The following is a 14,430-nucleotide window of genomic DNA, read 5'->3' as shown; positions in this document are numbered from 1 at the left end:
CAGTTAACACAGAAGCCCATCAGTCTGGCCCATTAACTAAGGCCCAAAAGTGTGGTCTCGAGTCGCAACCGGACTCGCAAGCATGGTCTCGAGTCATGCTGTGTGTTGATCATGGATGGTTGCGAGTCGCAACTGGTGTCGCAACCATGGTTTCGATTCATCATGCTGAGGTCTCGAGTCGCAACGGGACTCGTAACCTGTGGTTTCGGCTTGTCCTGTTATGGTTGCGAGTCGCAACCGCGTGGTCTCGAGTCATCACGCTGTGGTTGCGAGTCGTAACCGGGTGATTGCGAGTCGGTAACAGTCGTTTTCAAGTTCACGTGTTGATGCAGATGGTCAGATTAATGGTACAGTATAATCAGGCCCAAATCCGGAAATAACCAATAGAATTCCACTAACATATTTCCTAATCAGGTTATTAGTCAAAGATGGATCAAAATCACAAGGGTTTTCAATCTTCAACTATCATTCAAAGTGTTCTTCATACATTCAAAGCATATATTCAAGTTCTTCATAACATAAACAACACTTATTCACCCAAAATCATGAACAACTATCAAGATACAATTTACTAGCATGCATCCTACTTGACAACCATATTTATTAGCCGATTTTTCTTAGTATAAATACCCAAACTTTTCGGATCAAACCCAAATGCAACCAATATCATCATTCACCTTTTTGTCATACCATGAACCCATTTTCAACATCAAATATGTATAGTTCCACTCATAACAAGAAACATTCATGAACCGATTTCTTTTCAAAACATTATGTATAACTCATCTTAACATATTGTCACATAATCTCATCTTACAAACATAACATAAACACACTAACATTTAACAAAGCATTAAGAACACTAACCGGTTATGGGTTTCGAGGGTGTGTGAAAGGCTTCCAACCGGGTGTGTGTGTGAGCCGATCCAAGTCCAAAGATCCAAGATTGGTGGAGTGTGTTTGTGTTCTAGAGTTTAGGTGAGAGAGAGAAGTAGGAGAGTGTGTGTTGTAATGTTCAACAAAATGGTAACACTAACTAAGGTAGTGTATTTATAGTCAAAGTTCCAAGTGTGTGCACCCTATGGGTTTCGGCTAAGGGTTTACGGCCCAAAGGCCCAACCGGCCAAAGGTTCTCGGCCCAAGGCCCAAAACCGATTACTAGTCACTCGAGACCTCATGGTCTCGAGTCGGGTTCCTTGTTGTTTCGTGTCGGGTTCTCGGTTCACATATAACACACATACATATATACATACAATGCACACAAAACAAAGCACATAAAAGTTCACGTTATCATTTTAACTAGTCACATAACGTACAAGCAAGTTACAACGAAAGGTTCTAGATTTCGAGTTGTCACATCATCCCCAAGTTGAAAGAAATTTCGTCCCGAAATTTGATGGCACTCACTGAGGAAGCTAGTTAAGTTGCATGGTTTTCCTGGTTTTCCTGGGGTGTCACATCCACCCCCCGTTGATCTGGAATTTCGTCCCGAAATTCCGTAGCTTCAGCCTCAGTAGCGTTTGTACTGTTCTCAAACAGTTGGGGATACTTTTGTTTCATCCGATCTTCGCGCTCCCAGGTAAACTCTGGGCCGCGACGTGAGTTCCAACGAACTCGAACAAGAGGTATTCTAGTGCTCTTGAGGACCTTAACATCCCGGTCCGTGATCTCGACAGGTTCTTCGACGAATTTCAACTGTTCGTCGATCGTGAGTTCCTTCAGAGGAACTACGTGCGTCTCATCTGACAGACACTTCTTCAGATTTGACACATGGAAAACGTTGTGAACTGCCCCGAGTTCTGCTGGTAATTTCAGTCTGTAGGCCACCTTGCCTATTTTCTCAAGAATTTCGAAAGGTCCAACGTATCGTGGGTTGAGTTTTCCTCGTTTACCAAAACGAACCACACCCTTCCAGGGTGAAACTTTGAGTAAAACCCGCTCCCCAACCTGGAGCTCGAGTGGTTTCCTGCCCTTATCGGCGTATGCCTTCTGACGGTCACGAGCGGCCGCCATGCGTTGTCGTATTTGAGCGATCCGCTCAGTAGTGTCTACCACATGTTCTGGACCAGTGATTTGACTATCCCCCACCTCTGCCCAACAGAGGGGTGACCGGCATTTACGTCCGTACAATGCCTCAAACGGAGCAGCTTTAATGCTGGTGTGGTAGCTGTTATTGTACGAGAATTCTACGAGTGGCAGATGCTTTTCCCAGCTGTTGCCAAAGTCGATTACACAAGCGCGAAGCATGTCTTCTAGTGTTTGGATAGTACGCTCGGACTGCCCGTCCGTCTGCGGGTGGTACGCTGTGCTCATATCAAGACGTGAGCCAAAAGACTTGTGCATTGCCTGCCACAGTTCCGAAGTAAAACGTGCATCTCGATCAGAGATAATAGAAGTGGGCACCCCGTGCCTCGAAACAACTTCCTTGAGGTATATTTCCGCCAGAGTGGAGAACTTATCCGTCTCCTTGATTGCCAAGAAATGTGCGGATTTCGTGAGTCGATCCACGATCACCCAGATAGTATCGTTTCCGCGCTGGGATCTAGGTAGGCCAGTAACGAAATCCATGGAAATTTGCTCCCATTTCCATTGTGGTATCTCTGGTTGCTGAAGTAGGCCTGAAGGTTTCTGATATTCCGTCTTGACTCGCGCACAAGTCAAACACTTGCTGACGTAAGTTGCTATGTGGGCCTTCATGCTAGGCCACCAATACGTAGTTTTAATATCGTGGTACATCTTGTCCGAACCAGGGTGTACCGAGTAGCGAGATTTGTGCGCTTCATCCATCACAAGTTCTCGTAAATCGCCATAGTGCGGGACCCAAATGCGTCCTGTTACATAATAAGCACCGTCTTCCTTCTGTTCTAAGCGTTGCCTTGACCCGCGTAGAGCTTCTGCTCTAACGTTTTCTGGTTTCAGTGCTTCTATCTGAGCAGCTCGTATTTGCGAAGGTAGACTAGAATGTATCGTGAGTTGTAAAGCTCTTACACGCTTAGGCGTAGTGTCCTTTCGACTCAGGGCGTCCGCCACCACATTGGCCTTGCCCGGGTGATACCTGATAGAGCACTCGTAATCATTCAGCAGCTCGACCCATCGTCGCTGCCGCATATTCAGTTCCTTCTGTTTGAATATGTGTTCTAAACTTCTGTGGTCGGTGTAGATGGCGCACTTGGTTCCGTAAAGGTAATGCCGCCATAACTTAAGTGCGAAAACAACCGCTCCCAGCTCTAAATCATGTGTCGTGTAGTTCTTCTCGTGAACTTTAAGTTGTCGTGAGGCGTAAGCTATGACTTTATCTCGTTGCATCAATACACAACCAAGACCTTGAATTGATGCATCACAGTAAACCACAAAATTGTCTGTGCCTTCTGGCAGTGAAAGGATAGGTGCACTGCAAAGTCTATCCTTTAGATGCTGAAAAGCTAACTCTTGTGCATTTCCCCAATGATAAACAACGCCTTTCTGCGTTAGTAAGGTGAGAGGCTGCGCGATCTTAGAAAAATCCTTAATGAATCTCCTGTAATATCCTGCCAATCCCAAAAATTGGCGAATTTCCTTTGGTGTGCGAGGCGCAGGCCAGTTCTTAATAGATTCCACTTTGGATGGATCAACGTGAATCCCATCCTTGTTCACCACATGCCCTAGGAAATGGACCTCTCGAAGCCAGAAGTCGCATTTCGAGAACTTTGCGTAAAGCTGTTCCTTCCGGAGGAGTTCCAAAATAAGTCGTAGATGTTGTTCGTGCTCTTCCTTGCTCTTAGAATAGATCAGGATGTCGTCGATGAAGACTATAACAAACTTGTCCAGATACGGTTTGCACACTCGATTCATCAAATCCATAAAAACTGCCGGTGCGTTCGTCAGCCCAAACGGCATGACTAGAAACTCATAGTGCCCATATCGAGTCCTAAAGGCCGTCTTAGAGACATCCTCTTCCCGAACTCTCAGCTGGTGATATCCCGATCTCAGATCGATCTTTGAATAGTAGCTCGACCCCTGCAACTGGTCGAACAAGTCGTCAATACGCGGTAGAGGATAACGATTCTTCACAGTCACCTTGTTGAGTTCGCGATAGTCGATACACATTCTGAAGGTACCATCCTTCTTCTTCACAAATAACACTGGAGCTCCCCAAGGCGATGAGCTAGGACGAATAAAACCCTTATCCAAGAGTTCTTGTAGTTGCGTGGAGAGTTCTTCCAACTCTGATGGCGCTAAACGATAAGGTGCACGGGCTACAGGCGCGGCTCCAGGAGCTAGATCAATCTGAAACTCGACTTGGCGATGGGGCGGAAGACCAGGTAATTCCTCAGGGAATACCTCAGGATAATCGCGTACAACCGGAAAATCTTCTAGCTTCTTCTCCTTTTCTGTGGTATCAGTAACTAGAGCCAAAATCGTTGTGTGGCCCTTTCGTAAGCATTTCTGGGCCTTAAGAAGAGAGATGATGTTCTCAACAGCACTTCTCTTGTCGCCACGTATCATGAGAGGTTCACCACCTAAACCAGGAATACGAACGATCTTTTCGTTGCAAAGAATCTCTGCTCGGTGTTGGGATAACCAATCCATCCCAATGACAACGTCGAAACTACCCAAGACAATAGGAATAAGATCGATAGCGAAGGTCTGATTAGCGAGAATAAGCTGGCAACCCTTGACTACGTGCGAGGCTTCCAAACTCTTACCATTAGCTAGCTCTACAGTGTGCTTGTCGCTCAGGGGTGTAGGAATACGCTTAAGCATCTTACTGACTTCTAGTGACACATAGCTAGTATCGGCACCCGAATCAAATAAGACTGTAACATAAAAGTCGTCGAGAAGGAACTTACCCGTCACCACGTTGGGATCATTCCTTGCTTCACCTTGGCCAATCACGAACACTCGTCCCCTAGCACCATTGTTGTTGTTGTTCCCATTGTTACCATTCCCCTGATTGTTGTTGTTGTTCTGATTCAGTTGGGGACAATCCTTCTTGAAGTGGCCTTCAGCTCCACACTGAAAGCATCCTTTGTTGTTACCCTGCTGCTGTCGCTGGTTCTGCTGAGGTTGCTGACGATTCTGGTTGACGGGGTATGCGCTTCTGCAATCCTTTGCAACATGACCAGGCTTGTTGCATCGATGACAGTTGCCCCTGGTGCATGGCCCACTGTGGTGTAGGCTGCAGCGATTGCACTTGGGGTGATTCCCCTTGTATCCACCATGACTTTGACCACCAGACGACTGCTGACTGGGGCTCTTGTGATCGTCCGTCTTTCTCTGCTGAGACTGAGTTTGCACTGAAGTTGAACCCCTGCTTGAAGTTCCATCCCATTTCCGTTTATCCCCACTAGAAGTACCAGAAGTAGTTGCGGCACCTATACGCTTCGGTAACTTGTTCTGCTCCACCGCTTGGTCAGTGAGACGGTGAGCCAACTGTACAACCTGCTGGATAGTAGTCAACCTCGCTGAAGTCACATGACTTTGGATCTCTGGCACCAAGCCCTTGAGATAGAGTTCAATTCGCTTGTAGGGAGGATCCACCATAGTAGGACACAACAAAGCAAGCTCATGCGATCTCTTAGTGTATGCCTCAATTTCTGACCCCGACATCTTAAGATTGTAGAACTCATCTTCCAGTTTGTGAATGTCGTCACGACTGCAGTATTCCTCCCTGATCATTTCCTTGAAAGTTTTCCCATGGGGTGGCGTTGGCAGCAACCAACCCTAACATCTGCACTTGAGCATTCCACCACGTGAGAGCCAAACCCTCGAGAGTACCAGTAGCATACTTCACCCTGCGCGCTTCAGGGCATTCGCACATTTCGAACACAGACTCCAGTTTCTCAAACCAGTGTAGGAGACCTACTGCTCCTTCAGTGCCGCTAAAAGTTGTGGGTCGACAGTCCATAAAGGTCTTAAAAGTGCACACCGGTGCCTGAGCATACTGACCTAAGGTATGTGAAAGAAAGACAGAGTTTAACACAAAGGTTGGTTCACGAGAGTAGGATCCAAATGATCCTAGAACATTTCGGACTGCAGGATATACCTCCTGCGTGTGCGGCTGCGAGCGCTGCGGCAACTCGCTCGTTGATCAAAGCCGTCAACTGGGCTTGTGTCATGTTAACGCGTCCAGACATGGTTCTTCATAATAAGAGTAATACGTGTGAGAGAGGTTCGCGAAAGTACAATAGTAGGACAGAGTAAGCACGCACGTGTTCAAACAACAGTAGCTATACTAATCAAGCATACTATGAGCAATGTACTACGTAATTAACAAGTAGGCAATATACATACATCATATTACCTAGAACATCGAGCCTTGCATGAGGAGCGAAGTGTCGTTGTGGACCGTTGAGCACTAAACCGGTTATAGTCTGGTTTTAACAAAAACGTTTCTCCTTTATTAAAACCAAGTTCACTATAACCAATGGCTCTGATACCAATCTGTCACACCCCCAAAATCCCACCTGCGGAGTACTACCGCTTGGAGGCGTGACTGACCAGGATCCAGCCACCAATCATACTGAACAAGCATATAAGTAGTTATAAAAGTTTAACCATCACAATTGGTGTTTCAAAACAAACAAGTTAAGTTGCAAGCGGAAGCATAAGTTCAAAGTTATAACATAAGTTCCAAAAGTTTTCAAGTTTTAACATAACATGTAACAATCCCTGTCCCACAACGATCCTCCTCCATGCAAGCTCCAGCTCAGTACCTATGGTCCTGCAAAGCATGTAGTAACGAGTCAACAACTAGTTGAGTGAGTTCACGGGTGGGCGTTCGTTTTAGTTGTTTTCGAAAACAGTTTACTTTATCTGGCATCCTGCCGTGGGGGTTACCCCATAGTTTTAAAAACGTGACCAGTTCGTTCCCAGTTACTCCGGCACTCCGGCCGTGGGGGCTACCCCATGTAGTTATCAGGCATTTCGGCCGTGGGGGCTACCCCATGTACATCATCTGGCTCTCCAGCCGTGGGGGCTACCCCATGTGTATACTAGACTCGTTACCGTATCGATTGCTGACTGTAGTCATGTTTATGTGCCCTGAAAACATCAATGTCTATCATCATTGACGTGCCCCAGATCCATTAGTTCACGCCCGTCCTCTGCGGCACGGTGTGAGGCTTGTCAGACCTAAATAGCGCTATCTAACTAATGACCCGCTCGCCATTGGCCCGGCGATTAGTCGATACAAAAAGGAGGGACTTCGTGATAGAGTTTTAGTCTAGTACGTTTATCCGTCCATCCGGACGAGGAATCACATTCCTGAACCACTGACGTCCTACCCAAGGTAGACGAGGAACCACGTTCCTTAACCCCGTTCCCAACCCAGGGAATCCCATGCTTTGTAAAGGGTGTGAACTCACCTTGGTTTGCTCGGCAGTCAAACACAGAAAGTCAATCAAGTCGCAAGTAGTCAATAACGTCCTAACACGGATATCACGTATAATCAGATTCGAACCAAGTAGTGTACAAATGTTCAACACGTTTGGCAAGCACGTTTAGCAGTAACAGTTAACAGTCAATAGAAGCACATACGGTTCACAAGTTCAGCCCAACTACTTAGGCCCAAACACGTAAAAGCAGTTAACACAGAAGCCCATCAGTCTGGCCCATTAACTAAGGCCCAAAAGTGTGGTCTCGAGTCGCAACCGGACTCGCAAGCATGGTCTCGAGTCATGCTGTGTGTTGATCATGGATGGTTGCGAGTCGCAACTGGTGTCGCAACCATGGTTTCGATTCATCATGCTGAGGTCTCGAGTCGCAACGGGACTCGTAACCTGTGGTTTCGGCTTGTCCTGTTATGGTTGCGAGTCGCAACCGCGTGGTCTCGAGTCATCACGCTGTGGTTGCGAGTCGTAACCGGGTGATTGCGAGTCGGTAACAGTCGTTTTCAAGTTCACGTGTTGATGCAGATGGTCAGATTAATGGTACAGTATAATCAGGCCCAAATCCGGAAATAACCAATAGAATTCCACTAACATATTTCCTAATCAGGTTATTAGTCAAAGATGGATCAAAATCACAAGGGTTTTCAATCTTCAACTATCATTCAAAGTGTTCTTCATACATTCAAAGCATATATTCAAGTTCTTCATAACATAAACAACACTTATTCACCCAAAATCATGAACAACTATCAAGATACAATTTACTAGCATGCATCCTACTTGACAACCATATTTATTAGCCGATTTTTCTTAGTATAAATACCCAAACTTTTCGGATCAAACCCAAATGCAACCAATATCATCATTCACCTTTTTGTCATACCATGAACCCATTTTCAACATCAAATATGTATAGTTCCACTCATAACAAGAAACATTCATGAACCGATTTCTTTTCAAAACATTATGTATAACTCATCTTAACATATTGTCACATAATCTCATCTTACAAACATAACATAAACACACTAACATTTAACAAAGCATTAAGAACACTAACCGGTTATGGGTTTCGAGGGTGTGTGAAAGGCTTCCAACCGGGTGTGTGTGTGAGCCGATCCAAGTCCAAAGATCCAAGATTGGTGGAGTGTGTTTGTGTTCTAGAGTTTAGGTGAGAGAGAGAAGTAGGAGAGTGTGTGTTGTAATGTTCAACAAAATGGTAACACTAACTAAGGTAGTGTATTTATAGTCAAAGTTCCAAGTGTGTGCACCCTATGGGTTTCGGCTAAGGGTTTACGGCCCAAAGGCCCAACCGGCCAAAGGTTCTCGGCCCAAGGCCCAAAACCGATTACTAGTCACTCGAGACCTCATGGTCTCGAGTCGGGTTCCTTGTTGTTTCGTGTCGGGTTCTCGGTTCACATATAACACACATACATATATACATACAATGCACACAAAACAAAGCACATAAAAGTTCACGTTATCATTTTAACTAGTCACATAACGTACAAGCAAGTCACAACGAAAGGTTCTAGATTTCGAGTTGTCACATAAAACGTATCTGTAACTGAGTACTATGAATGTTTGTATGTATCTTGTAAAACGTATCTGTAACTGGGTACTATGAATGTTTGTATGTATCACGTAGAATGTGTCTGTAACTGAGTACTATGAATGTTTTAGATCACTAGTGGTTTGCAAGGCCACTAACATGTGTCACGACATAGGAAGCCACCAAACCTAGGCATTTTTGTCGACTTTGACTGAGACACAGAAGCACTCACCGGTAGAAGTAGGCCAAGAGTGGGGTTGCCTGAAACCCATTAGATCTAACCTTTTGTTCCTTGGTCTGAATGTATACGTTGATTAATGGTGCTTATGGTACCCTATTCGGGATATGATCTAGAAGGTTTCACTTAAATGTTTTTGTACTCCGTCATACCATTCTGTAAACATTGTAAGCTCTTGTATTTGTATTTTCCCGTAGTTTAGAAAACTAGAATTTGTGTCTATGCATATTTCGAATAATACGCTTGTTTGAAAAACCGGTATAAAACATAAGCTTTTCGTAAACCATTTGTGTCTGTTAAAACTTGCTTGTAAAATGGTTTATGAATATGTAATTCTTGTATGCTTTGCAAAATGTGCATGTCTTTCCACCCCAAAAACATTTAGAAAAATGTAAAACAGTGAAAAAGTGGGGTTATAAACTCACCTGAATATTCCTGTGCAAAGCTAGCTATATACGAATTCGTGATGTCGTTTCCAAGACTTGACTTGCTAGCGTGCATTCTACAATATCTCTAACACGGAATATCTAATACGTTTCTAAATAATGCGGTAACTAATCTACGTGTTACCGAGCTCTACCGAATCGTTAATCGAACGATTTGACAGTACGTTGTTAACTTAATGAAAACGATGAAGTTAAACTTTGTCGCCCCGAGAAGTCGTTTGTGTATATAGGAATATTCGCACGAAAGTAATATATAATAAACTTGTATTATATATATTGCGTTTTGTATATATTTGCCAAAACATATGTATATGCCGTTTAGGCGTTTGAAATAAATATAAAAGATATATTTATTTTACAAAAGTATCATCGAGTTGCTTGAAGTTTGAAATAAAGATATAAACTACACTTATTTTATAAAAGGATACGAGTCGATTAATGTTGGAAATAAACTATATTTATCTGTAAGAAGATTCGAGTTTATCGTTCGAAATAAATATAATAACTATATTTATTTATTGTCGAAATATTTTCCGTATCGTTGTTTTCGTAAGTTGTAAGTTGTTGTCGAAAGAAACTTTATATTCGTATCTCGTTTTAAAAAAGTCGTTTTATATCAATAATTGCCGTTTTAATAAAAACACGTTTTGTTTTATAATAAAACTTGTTTTATTTTACGGATTTTCTCGAAAAACGTTAAGAGTTTCCTCTGTTTTTGGAGGCCCCGGACAACCAAGTTGTCGTTCTTCTTTCAAAATTCAATCAATTCAACAACAGTTACGTATAATCAATTTATATAAACGAAGTAAGAAAATCAATGTGTAGTTTAACTATCTATTCGTTGCTTTATTTCGGTTCGAGCTCGTTTGTCACGTAAGTATTTAAAATGATATAAATACGATATTATTCACGTCGTCAAAAGTTTTACCAAAGCTCTCGCATCGACCCTTCAAGTAGGCTAACTGAGTTGACTGAGTCAACCGGGTTGACCAGTTTGACCGTGTTGACCCGGGCCCGTACTCTGACCGGAACACCAAAACACGAACCAAAAGCGATGTTTGACTGCCTTTGACTGTTGACCTGAACCGCTGACCCGAACACTGAGTTGACTCGGTTCGACCGAGTCAAACCGAACCGAAGCTAACCCGAACCATTGTTGATTGCCTTGAGTGTAGCTGACCCGAACTCGTACCAAACTGGACCGAGACATGACCCAACCCAACCCAACTAGAACCAACATAACCACCTCGCGCCGCTGCTGCCGGTGTGTCTCCGGTGACCAGATCCGCCGGTGGACCACCACCATCATCGCTCATCATCATCGTCCTCAACGTCATCATCGTCTTACTCATCTGAGCCGGAGAGAAAGCCACCACCACCTTCACCGTCGGCCCCACCCCCACTGAAAACGTCAGAATTTTGCCGGAGCTTCGATTTCTATGAAACTTTACCCGGAGGTCCCCAAGGCTCCGATCTAGACATGCACGGAGTTAGAATTCCAAAACGAAGTTGCCGAAATACTGACCGGAACTTCGCCGGAGTTGCGCGTGAGCCCAAACGGCTCAGAATCTTCGAAAACGGTCGCCGCCATTATGACGGGAACGTCTCGTTTAGTGGGGGTAGGGTATAGGTTTGAAGAAAAACTCGCCGGAAAAAGTCACCACCGTCGCCGCATGCGGCGGCGCCGCCGTCGTTCCGCCATCGCCGGTCGCCGGCCTCGTCACCGGTCGCCGGATCTGCTGCCGAGAGAGAGAGCATTGTGTGGGTGAGTGTGTGTTGATGTTTTGTTGTAAAATGCGGATTTTGACTAGGATTGAGTATTTATATTAAAAATTTGGTTAGTGGGCTTTGGGCTTGGGCCCAAGGCCAACAAGCCCAATCTCGTATCTTTAGTTGCCTGCTCGCTCCTACGAGCCCGTTTTCAAAACCCGAGCATTATCTAAGATTGTAAATTAGTATTTTTGGGCTAAATATTCGTAGCATAGTGTCAGAAGACGTTTGCACTTTTATTCGTCGTTTACGATAAAAATTGTGTAAAATTACGTCGTTGCCGTTCTGAACCGTTTTTCGATCTGGTTTCGACTACGGGTATTAAAATTCGAAAACGAAACCAAATATATCATAATATATTAATATCGAGACGGAATTCGAGTCTGGTGCTTCAGTTTCGTTGATTGCCGGTGCGTTACTGTTTCCGCATTTTTCGTTCGCGTCTGCGTTTTGTGTCGTTCGGAAGCCCAATTAATTCACAAAAATTAATTTCATGAATATAGAATATTTGTAGGAAAATCCGTATTTTTCGGTGTTGTCAGTATCTTGTTCGGTTTCAATTCGTTGTCGCTTATCATTCAGCAGATTTTTTCGTAAACCACCGCACGCACACTGTAATGTCGTATAGACGTTCCTAGGCACGCCAAAGGCCTAATTAAGTTAATTTGCGCTTTAAACACTATTTATTATCGCGTTAATCGCTTGTTAATCACATAATTAAGCGCGTAAATTACCGATTGTCACACTTTGTTACGCATGCGCCTTAATTTCGAGACGAAATTCCCTTAAGAAGGGGAGGCTGTAACACCCCGTGTTACGAAAGTCAAAGTACAAGTCAAAGGAAGAAAAGATTGCTAATTGCAATCCGTCACTCCTTACTTAACTATTGATTATACGTCAACGACTTGTACTCGAATCTTTTTATTTTATTGCTTTAGTTGTATTATGTGGAGTATCTATTAATAATCGAGGTTTAATCGATGTTTATCACTTTATCACTAATCGCATCGCAATTGCATTCGCAACTAGATTGGTAGATTCTGAATATTGTTTTACGTGTGTGTGATATTTATATGTTACCTGTGCATGTTTACTTTACGTTTGTGGTGATCAATCGAAACGCAATCGCAACTCTATCGCAACGCAATTTAATCGCAAATGCTAAACGCAAGTTATTTTGGATGATATTATGTTAGATATAGTATTTGTGTGACTATTATCAATCTATTGCATCACTTAATCAAAACTCGCTTAAACGCATCGCAACGCTTGAAACGCAAAATGAAACACCGAGACTCGACTCGCCGGACCACTCAATCGAATAACCATTCGATCAAATGGTCATCCAATCGGATGACCATCCGATCGGATGGCAATCCTTCGATCCAATACCTTTTCCCCTCTTTCCTATTTTGGCAACCTATAAATACCCTGTCACATTACCAACAGTGATGTGACAGCTCTCTCGTTCGACCAGCATGCTCAAGCCCTCTTTTCTCTCGATTTATTGCGATTCTTGTAAGTTTTTGTTGGGATTGAACCCTACCAGAGGAACAGATAATGAAAGCCAAAACTGGATCAGAGCAGTAGATCCAGAATAAAGCTCTGCCCTTGGAAGTGGTTTCAACATCTGCTGACCTCCTATCTGCTGATCATGCAAACTGCTGACCTACAACTCCTGATCAAGACAAAGTCTGATTGAAGAACTAAAGCTCTGCTGCTCAATCTACTGCCATGGTTCAAGCACTGCTAATCATGACAAGTACTGCTGGGATCACAGTAGTGGAAGGATGCAGCAACAGTTTATACTAGTTTTATGTAATGAAATGTAATATCAGTAGTTAGCATAGCAGTGTTTGTATAGATCAGAGGTTAGAGTTTGTTAGGAGGTTAGATGTCACTTTCATGGTGACGTCAGTTGAGATGCTCAGCGGTTTGCAAGTGCCTATAAATAGAACAGTACTCTGTACTGTTCTGTTTAGCTCATTCACCATCTTCTTTCTGCACGAACAAACACTGAGCTCGGGCTGAGGGGGAGTTTGCATATCATACACGCATTGTAATCAGAGTTTAAAAATAAATTTAATCATTTGATTCAGTGTTTGAAAATGTATGATTGAAAGCATTTCTTCTGTTTGATTGTGAAAAGTTTGCTTCCATTAAATTCCGCTGCACTACTCTTTCATTTGTTCATCTAAATTCAAACACAAATCACAATCAATCCAAACTCAGATCCTAACAATTGGTATCAGAGCTAGGACAGTCAAATTTGATTTAACAATCATTTTGACGTAAATAGTTCAGCTCGAAATTGTTGATACTGATAGTTTGTTTGTTGTGTTGAAAAACAGAGTAAGATTTAATCACCGATTTAGTTGATTAAATAGTACCTGTAAAACAACCAGAAAGATGTCACAATCACAAGAAGATAAAAATAACATTGGCTCTTTGTTTAAACCACCTATGCTTAAAAGAAATGAGTACAACATCTGGGAGCGAAGGATGTGTCACATCCTCGCTCAACAAAACACTGGATGTTGGAGGTCTGTCATTTTCGGTCCTCATATTCCTATGGTGCCAAGCGCCGAGGACACTAAAAAGTTCGTTCCGAAACCAACTGAAAATTACACTGAATCAGATTTTTAGAAGTTCGAACTTGATGCCAAAGCGTTTAGCATCATAGCCTCTGCACTTCCCAACGAAATCTATGCTGGACTGTTACATTGTAACAGTGCTAAAGAATTGTGGGATGCATTGAAAGAACAGTTTGGAGGAACGGAAGAGGTTATTGAAAACAACAGGGAAATTCTGAATCAGCAGTATGAAACGTTTTGTCACATCAAATGGGAGTCACTAACCTAACAATTTGAACGTTTCAGTTGTCTCATGAGTGAACTAAGGCTTGTTAAGGTTACATTTCCAAATGCAACCCAAAATAGCAGGTTCCTTAGATAACTGCCAGAAAAATGGGACACAATTGCTTTTGTCACCAGAAATTTAGCTGAGTTCAAAGATCTGACCCTGACCCAACTCCATGGTAGACTCCTGACCTAT

This window comes from Helianthus annuus, chromosome 3, assembly GCF_002127325.2.
Source record: "Helianthus annuus cultivar XRQ/B chromosome 3, HanXRQr2.0-SUNRISE, whole genome shotgun sequence".
Classification (NCBI taxonomy): domain Eukaryota; kingdom Viridiplantae; phylum Streptophyta; class Magnoliopsida; order Asterales; family Asteraceae; genus Helianthus; species Helianthus annuus.
This window is presented reverse-complemented; position numbering follows the sequence as displayed.